This window comes from Triturus cristatus, chromosome 2_2 (genome assembly GCF_964204655.1).
Source record: "Triturus cristatus chromosome 2_2, aTriCri1.1, whole genome shotgun sequence".
In the NCBI taxonomy this organism is placed as follows: Eukaryota; Metazoa; Chordata; class Amphibia; order Caudata; family Salamandridae; genus Triturus; species Triturus cristatus.
This window is the reverse complement of record NC_140582.1, coordinates 355,102,827-355,112,261: the sequence shown is the minus strand read 5'-3', so window position 1 is coordinate 355,112,261 and position 9,435 is coordinate 355,102,827. Positions and strand designations below refer to the sequence as shown.

Sequence of the window (9,435 nt, the reverse complement as noted above, 5' to 3'; positions counted from 1 at the left end):
AGGCGTTCATTGGCGGGTTTGTGCACGATTCTTCGTGCACTTGGAGTTGACAGAAGGAGAAACTGATCCTATTTTACGGCTGGAGGGCGAGGCGCGTGGGTGGAGGGGCGGGGGATGTCACAGCGCTGATAAGAGGACACTGAGATGGGGTGTCGGGGCGGGAGGCTAAGGGAGGGCTCAGATTCCTACATTATAAACAGATGACTGTACAACATATAAATATATATGACTGACTCCGCAGCAGTGCTGGAGGAGAGCTAAGTGAGTGATCAAGCAGCAGAGGGCAGGAGGCTGAAGAAGAGGAGGGGAGGCAGAAACCAAACCATATATTAATCCCACGACGTCACAGGGGCGCAGGTAAGAAGTGCACGCCGCTGCCAGCAGGCGAGAGTCCTCTGAGGGATCTTCAAGTCCTTACAGAAAAAAAGAGGGAACTTTCTTAAACACCTCGGGCAGATTTATGAGCCCCTTGCGTCAGTTTTGCGTCACTTTTAACATGGGAAAAGTGACGCAAAAGTGGCGCAAGGGGCTCATAAATCTGCCCCGAGGAGTATATATCCCAGCTGTTGAAACAGCGCAGCTGTCAGCAGACTCTCATTTGTAAATTCTGCCACTGTTGCATCCAGTGTTGGAACTGAATAATAATGACTCTAAGAGGCATATTATCAAGACAGGCAAATAAAATTATCGCCGCTAAAACGGCTATAATGGGCTTGATAATATGCTCTATGGAATTCCAATTGAAGCCCATGTTAGATGTGAAGGACATCTAACATGGGCTTCAATTGGAATTTCATAGAGCATATTATCAAGCCCATTATCGCCGTTTTAGCTGCAGTTTTCTGCCGCTAAATCGGCGATAATGTTATCGCCTGTCTTGATAATATGCCGCCAGGAACCCATAAATCGGGGGTCACGGTGTGGTAGCCGAAGCCGGTCAGCGGAGTCATGACAAGCAGAGTCTGATGGTGTACTGATAACATTTTTTTTAAAAACGCTTCCGCAAAGAAATTGGCAGCAAGGACAAACATTACTGTAAATCTGTTGTGGTTTAATTTGTTACAAAGAGGTTGCATTTTAAAATATCTTACAGTGTTAAGGCACCTGCTGCAGATAACTTTCTACGTCCAGCAATTATCAGGGAAGGTAATAACAGTAAGGTAAGTCTGGTGGTTAATGCACTTGCTAGAGAGATCTGTGTTTTTGTCTAATCACAGTTTTGACTGACAGTAGCCTGCTGCAAAGCATGTCCTGTAACACGCAGATCACAGATTTGTATTTTTTATAGATAGGTGAGTGGGTTGCTGCTTTTTGACCCAGAGATCCTTTATTTACTTGCAGTTCACAAGTTGCAATCCTAAAAAAGCACAGAGAGTTATGAACCAGAATCAATGAGCTGCATGCCAACCACAAGGTGTGGCTTAAAACAAATATAGATTTTTTAGCTCATTCTGTAATCATTTTAATGTTGCTAATAAAACTTCCTTTTGATGGTAATGAAGTCTTATTAAGACAGTCAAACCCAGCCACTGCTTTATAGTTTAAATCCTGAATTGTGTTTCTCCCAACCATGCACTATTCACATATAAGTGCTATTTAGTTATTACTTTAATTACTCAAACAAATACATCTGACATTCTTATTGAACTTGCATTTCTCTTATATACACTGGTTAAACAAAGTCATAGTTTCTCTTAAGTCGTTGTTACGTGAGAATAAGTTTGTGTCTTTGTTTCCCTCCATTGCATTGGCAATTAAGTGTTAGGCTTCAGGTACTTCCAAATCAGGATGGTACTCTTACAAAACTATGTTGATTGGCCCTTTAAATCAGGCTTTTGTTTTGGGTCCAGCTAGAAGTGAAAATAACAAAACCCCCCCACCGCCTGTAGGTTGCTGCTCATAAGGGAAAACATACAATTTGTGAGCACTTCTGAATGTGCCCTGGTATTGGCAAATTACATTGGGACAATTTCAGTGGCTTCTGTAAAAGTGAATTTAAATGGGGGAGCACATTGGGCCAAAGACGAAAATGCTGAGGCCACATACCATATTTTATACATGTTTATATATATATATATAGCACATTCTAATTGATTGAGAGGACTTTTTTACACATTAGCAGTCCAGCTGGATAGAGGTATTTGATTGACTAGCCGAAACTAAAAGGAGAAATGTCATGAATGCCATTCCAGGTTGTGGTGGCTCAGTCCCCGTGTCCTATGTTTGAAAAACACTTAGGGTTACACTGACCCCCTGGTGCTTGAGGATAAATATTTTTTTGTCGTGTAGTGATACTTGTCATACTTCCACAGAACCCAGCAAGGCCTACTGTGAGGTCCCTCTGGACTCTCGTGGGACCGCACAGCCCTCCCATGTGGTCTAGAGGGACTGTGCTAGAGTTAAAGGGTTAAATAATTAAGCTTGCACTTTCCCACAATACGGTATTACAGTGCAGGGAAAAAAAGAATTTAAAAAACCCACAAAATTTGAAAATGTGGGGTTGGCCAGCAATAGGGGTTTGGCCGCCCATGGGAGTCTGGCGACCAGGCCATGCATCCAAGCGTCTGCTGCATACAGTCAAAAGCAGGGGTGGCTCTTCCGCTAAGGCAGAGGAGCATCGCCTCACTGCTTTCAAAGCAGTGAAAAAGAAAATGATAACTTTGTTATTATTTTATTTTTGGTAGCTGCGTGGCTGGTTTGAAACGGGGCTGGGGCAGAGGAGGAGGAGTGGTGGGCACACTCTTAAGTGTGCATGACTGTTTGGCCGACCGTCTTGGGCTGGCCAAACAATCATGTGCACTTTGCATGTTCCCCACCAGGCTGCATTACACAGCCTGGTGAGGAACATGCCCAGGCTCCCATTTCCCATCTGAGTGCTGAACCAAGGCGCTCAGACCAATCACAACGCTGCATTGCAGCATTGTGATTGGCTTAGGGGAGGTAGCCTTTGTGTGCTTCTAGTTCCTGCTTCCATTCTGGGACATCGGCAGGGAAGCGGAGGAGAGATGCGGCCTGCTGAAGAGATAAATGTTTTTTTTTTCCACCCCCTCCCCCGCCCTGCCACCCCGTTCCCTGACAGCCACCAAAAGCTGTGCTCAGTGATGAGGTTGGGTGAACATGACCAAAACTCCTCAGAAATTCACTGAAAAACGCAAAGATTAAAGTGTTGTTATAGTTAGGTATGGTAATATCTTACTTTACATTTAAAAAAATCTGAATTTCACTGAAAAAAACAAAAGGTAAAGTAAAGGTACAATTCGGTAACGTATTAAGAATTTAGCCCACATAAAAAAAAACTAGAAATCTACTGAAAAAAACAAAGGTTAAAGTGACGTTATAGTGAAGTCTTAAGATAAAAAGTAATGTTTAAAAACCAAAAGAAAACGCTAAAAATCACCAGTTACAGTTTAATGAGCTAACTATAACCTGCATCTCACTATGCACTGCTTTTGACCTCATATATTACATCACTCATGGTATCGCAAATGCCATCTTTGATGACATCACTTATCACATCACTGATGACATAATCCAATGGATAGGACAGTTTGCTTTAAGCTTTTTATACTAGAAGGTATTCAGCGTTTACATCTAGACTCAATATTCTATAACATCAACAGAATGTATGGGTTTGTCCTTTCACAACAAACAGAACAAGCCAATCATGAAGCATAACGGTGAAATCACGCACATTAAGTTGATATTAGACTCGTTTTTAGGTTTCGCGCGCACAGCGCTTGTGCTGTGCCTGTAATGTCTTATGTAATTAAAAAAGATTCTTCAGAGTTGTTTACAACCTCCCTCCAACTTTCCCATTGCTTTGCTGCTTGCCACTCTGTTTGTCTTGCTTTTTATTGGTTTGGATGTGTTATTTCCTGTTAGTTTCTGTTTGATTTCATTTGTTTTCGTGTGTTTCCCATTCTGTGGATCATGGACCAAGTACTTCTTCTCGTTGCAGATTTCTTCCGCCGTACTCGAGCTACTTTTTTCTTTGTCATGCAGCTCGATTATCAACTGCACATCTTTTTGTGAGCTGAAGCTAGTAATCAAGCTTGTTCGTCCACTGCATCTAATTTGTTTGCACAGGTGTGTTTTTTTTTCGCAAGACATCCCTTCTGTTACATTCCATACCAACTTAATTTTTCAGAAAACATCTTTTCTTTTGTACTGCAAACACATTATTTGTTTGTTTAATGCACTCATTCATCTACGGGGTGCTGTGTATGTTGAGCCTCCCGCTGAGACTCAAACCCAGTTCCCCAGCTTCAAAGACAACCGCTACAGCCATTACGACACATCCTTTACCTTTGCCCTCGCACTACATATGAGTGTTTGTGGTTAAACACAGTCTCCTCTTTTTTTATTTTCTATTTTACGCTTTAATATAGTGCAAACTCGACCTAAAGGTATCAGAGCACTTTACATAAGAAGCCAGTTGCATTACAGAGAGACACATTCATTCTTAGGTACGGAGAGATTAAGTGATTTGCCCAGAATCACAGTATGTCGTCCCGCCAAGACTCAAACCCGGTTTGAAGATAAGGGTCTGTGTGTGTGCCGGGGGCAGGAGGGGGGTTGCCACATTGTTCATCGTGTGAGCAGAAGCTGCTCCATTCATGGCAAAAACACCAATCTTTTGCATAATCATTTTTGCACTCTACAGTTTGTCAGCCCCCAGCTTGAATTTATGGAAAATGTAAATCAGTTGATGGCTGTGCAAAGTTACACGTAGTGGCATTAATACTTGCTTCTTCACTTCAAAGCATCATGACATCTCTGTAATCAAGGTTGTTTTATAAATCGCCACTTTATAATGGTTTGACACACTTGTTCTGGCAACAAGCAGCTGTTTGAAAACCTACAGTGAAAATGCAAATCCTAGTTTCTTCCTACAAGCGTGTCTTCATGTGCTGGTAAAGCTAATATGCCATGCTTCCTGTAAATTGAACACGCGTCTCCTAAGGAGGTGTCTCCCGGATGGCGGCCTGATCTGGTCTTTCTAACACCAACCAGGAACTTCATGGTGATTAGCTTTCTATTTGCACAACAGCAAGACTCTGAGGGCTCCCAAGGGGTGGGATCAAGCACACCCTATACATGTCCATTAATTACTTGCATGCTGATGAATGGAACGCCTTTAAAGTAGTTACATGTTGTGAGAAGTTGGCCTGGTATATGATGTTCACTAATTAAAGTGACCACCTTGTACCATGCCAAGCAACCCTTATGGTGTGGTTGTAAGTCAACCTTTTCGGACCAGCTGCCCTAGTGGTAGCGTAGGCTAAGCAGTCTTTGAGGCTAAACTCGTTTAGGCATGTAAAGCAAGCTGTTTTACCATATGTAACCCCCCTTATACCAATGAAAGGACAACACACAGATATATATTCAAAATATATATGTATTTATTACTCAAAGTATCCCCTAGACTCTTTATGAGCACAGGAGCACAAATCGTTAAACAAGAAAGTATCACAGTATACAGAAGTTGCACTTTATATGGATAGGCCCTGGTGGCCGCTCAAACCATATACTAAAATAGTGGTATAAGTACCACGAACAGGAAAGGGAGAAGGCCTAGGGCCTCCAGAATCGCTGGGCCTACAAGGAGTTAACTTTAGTTAGTGACCAGGAGGTCCACGGGTCGCGTGTGCGGTGAGGAAAGTTACACGCGGGCTCCCATAGGTTTTCAATGGGTGCGTAAAAGTTCAAAAGTTACTGCTAGAAGAGTCTTCTGGTTGGACTACGAAATCAAGACTTCAAACCTAGACATTAGAGATGTTACTCTACACTTGTGCACCGGAGTGCCAGCTTTACCTCACCCACAGGAAGCGGGTGCATAGGTCTCGAAGTGCGTCGGGTTTCGTCTATCTGTTCAATGGAGCCTGACGACAAAGATGCTGCAGGCGGTCGGTCCAGAAGAGATGCGGTGGATCCAAGGATGGATCGGAAGTGTAGAAGACCTGTAAGCAGAGGGGACAGTGTTCACAGTCACTAGCCAGTGACCGGCGTGGCACCAGGTAGGTACCAGGGGATGTCGGGTGCAAATAGGTGAAGAGGTGTAGAGGTGTAGCTTGTCTCTGCAGCCACGTGATCCCTGAAGGTCGACGACGTCCAGGAGTCGGTTCACGAGCTGTCCCACGCAGGCTCTCGCTGTCGGCGGTGTTGGCGACTCAGAAGAAGCAAACAAGCCTTGGCAAAAGCAGGAGTCGCAGGAATCGAAGAAAGCTGTTAGCTCTGACCAGCAAGGTCAGAGGGGCTGCTCCTTTGGAGGGAAGCAGGGGCCAGTCTGGAGCAACCAGACCAGTGTCGTAGTTTTCAAAAAGGTTCGCAAAGATGGCCACTAGCCAACGGGCCAGGGACCGGGCAGGTGCGTTGAGTTGCAAAGTGCAGAGGGGCCCCACGCAGATCGTGGAGATGCTGGAGGGCTCACCTTTGGTGCAGATACTACTCGGATGTTGGGCTTCTCAGGACCCAAAGCACAACTTGGAGGGAGCCTCTGTTGTCGCGCTTGCAGCTTGTCGAGTGTCTTCCAAGATGACTGGCTCCACGTGTCTCGGTGCCTCCACGGGTTCCTTCTTTGCAGGGACTGTGGATCGGGCGGTGAGAGGTCTGGAGGTCCAGTTCTTGTCGGTCTCTGGGCTCGGGCTCTGGCGGGATGCGGCGGCAAAGCAGACATCGATTTGCTGGATGGTGCTTGCGTTAGCAAGATGGTCACTCCCTGACCATAGGGGAGATTTCCTTCAGTCTTCTGTGCAGCAGAACGTCGAAGTTCCCGTCTTCTTCTTAGTTTCAAGTTTATCCCAGGATGTCTGAAGTCTTAGGACACAGCTCCTACCTTTAAGCGGATTCTAGGGGCCGGACTACCTGCTAGGTCCCTCCCTAAGGGTGGGACCAGGAAGGGGGGTGGTTACACCCCCAATCCTTTGTCCAGCTCGTCCCAAGTCTGGGGCTGGTGTGCCCCAGGACCGGTTTGAACTGGCATATGCACAGAGGCTCCTTGTGAGCCTCAGGCATGTCTGATTCTATTCAAGCCCTACCTGACCAATACACAAACTCCTGTCTGGGGTGGTGCCCGCACCTCCCCTGGCAGGAAACCCTTTGTCCACGTCTCCCAAGCTGGAAGGACTCCCAGCAGCAGGAGGGCAGACTTGTGTCGGTGGTGGCAGCGTCCATTTTGTGGAGCTGAGGCTATGTCGGATTTTACCCGGGTTTCAGGATCTGTACATGTCGTGTCCCTCTAGAAGGGTGGAATGCTAACCCCGTCGCCAGAATTGGCGAGGGGTTAGTATTCCAATTCGTATGACGCCTTACTCGACATGTTTTGATAAAGCCAAACCAAAGATAGCATTTAACCGCGAGGTTCATAATGCACTTAAGAGTATATGGTATGGCGATATCTGGAAACGGTAGAAGGAAGTCGTTCCGACCACTGCAGACAGGCTCAGCTCATGCCAGAGCACCATCTCACATGAAACCAAGCACTCTGCCTTCAGGATTGTTAAGGCCTGCCATAGGAGTGACTTATAGGTTAACATGTGTCCCATTTAAGGTTAGGTATAGGTATACTACACCTAAGTAAGAGGTGGTTACACCAACTTACCCCAGCTGAGTGATCAGCCAGTTGTGTCAAATTGTTGGGCCAGGCCAGGGGTGGCACAATACATGCTTCAGCCCCTGGTAGGCCTTAGATACACCAATGCCCTGAGTACCTAGTGTACACTGGTACAGGGGCTCACAGGGTGATCCGGTTCCAATTGGTTATGCACCCAAAGTGCATAGTGTCAATTTAGTAGAGAGAACAGCAGGCTGGGGGTCTGATTAGCAGGCCCACAGCCTCAATATGTCAAAAACCAGTGAAGCAAAAAGCAAAAATTTGGGGTGACCATAGGATAGCAGACCCTACTCTCCTACACAACCCCCCCCCCCCCAAACGCAGGGACATTAAACTAGCCTTGACCAGTCTCGTCTTCATGTCCTAAGTGGAAGTACCTGGAGAGACCATCTGCATTCCCATGGTCTGTACCTGGCCGGTGCTCCACTGTAAAGTCCATCCCCTGTAGGGAAATGGACCACCTAAGCAGTTTGGGGTTTTCACCCTTCATCTGATTTAGCCACAAGAGGGGCTTATGGTCGGTCTGAATCTTGAAGTGAGTGCCAAACAAGTATGGCCTCAGCTTCTTCAGGGCCCACACCACAGCAAAGGCCTCCCTCTCAATAGCTGACCAATTCTTCTCTGTGGGGGTCAACCTTCTGCTAATAAAAGCAATGGGTTGGTCTTGACCATCTACATTAAGTTGTGACTGCACAGCTCCCACACCCAACTCAGAAGCATCTGTTTGGACAATAAACTCTTTGGAGTAGTCAGGACTTTTCAGGATAGGTGCAGAGCACATGGCCTTCTTCAGGTCATCAAATGCCTTTTGACAGCTTACTGTCCACTGAACCTTTTTGGGCATCTTTTTGGATGTCAGATCATTAAGAGGAGTCACAATGGATCCATAGTTCTTAACAAACTTCCTGTAGTACCCAGTCAAGCCCAAGAAAGCTCAGACTTGAGTCTGGGTGGTGGGAGGAGACCAGTCCTTGATGGATTGTATCTTACTCGCCAGTGGTTGAACTTGGCCTCCACCTACAAGGTGGCCCAAGTGCACAACCCTACTCTGCCCTATCTGGCACTTAGTAGCCTTGATAGTGAGGCCTGCCTTTTGCAGAGCCTCAAGTTCCTTCTTCAGGTGCATCAGGTGATCCTCCCAGGTGGAGCTAAAGACAGCAATGTCATCAAGATATGCTGCACAAAAGTCATCCAACCCAGTAAGGACTTGATTCACCAACCTTTGGAAGGTGGCAGGTGCATTCTTCAGACCAAAGGGCATCACCAAGAATTGGTAGTGCCCTCCTGGGGTTGAAAATGCTGTTTTGGCCTTAGACTCCTCAGCTAACCTGATTTGCCAATAGCCAGCTGTCAAATCAAATGTGCTCAAAAACTTAGCAGGAGCCAGTTTATCTATGAGCTCATCTGCCCTTGGAATAGGATGTGCGTCTGTCCTAGTGACAGCATTGAGTCCTCTGTAATCCACACAGAACCTCATCTCTCTCTTCCCATCTTTGGTGTGAGGTTTGGGGACCAGAACCACTGGGCTAGCCCAGGGGCTCTCTGAAGGCTCAATGACACCCAGTTCCAGCATTTTGTGTACCTCAGCCTTTATACAGTCCCTGACATGGTCAGGTTGCCTGTAAAGTTTGTTCTTCACAGGAAGACTGTCACCAGTGTCCACCACATGGGTACACCAGTCAGTTTGACTAGGTATCAGTGAGAACATATGCTGAAAGGATTGTAGAACTTGTCTGCATTCAATTTGCTGATGCTCAGTGAGGTTGCCTCCAAGGGTCACTCCTTCAACTGAACCATCTTCAGGGTTCTGAGACAACAGGTCT

General features: G+C 46.1%; 1 protein-coding gene across 3 annotated transcripts in view; it reads left to right on the top strand.

Annotated features, from left to right (window-relative positions):
• Positions 1 to 227: 227 nt before the first annotated feature.
• Positions 228 to 9,435, top strand: part of LOC146862268 (TRAF-interacting protein with FHA domain-containing protein A-like) — a 198,625-nt gene continuing 189,417 nt past the window's right edge. For 2 of the 3 annotated variants that reach the window (XM_085641429.1, XM_085641427.1), the window contains exon 1: positions 228 to 357. The gene's annotated coding sequence lies outside the window, so the exon portion shown is untranslated. The remainder of the gene's footprint in view (positions 358 to 9,435) is intronic. The other variant, XR_014978111.1, reaches the window with a different exon arrangement.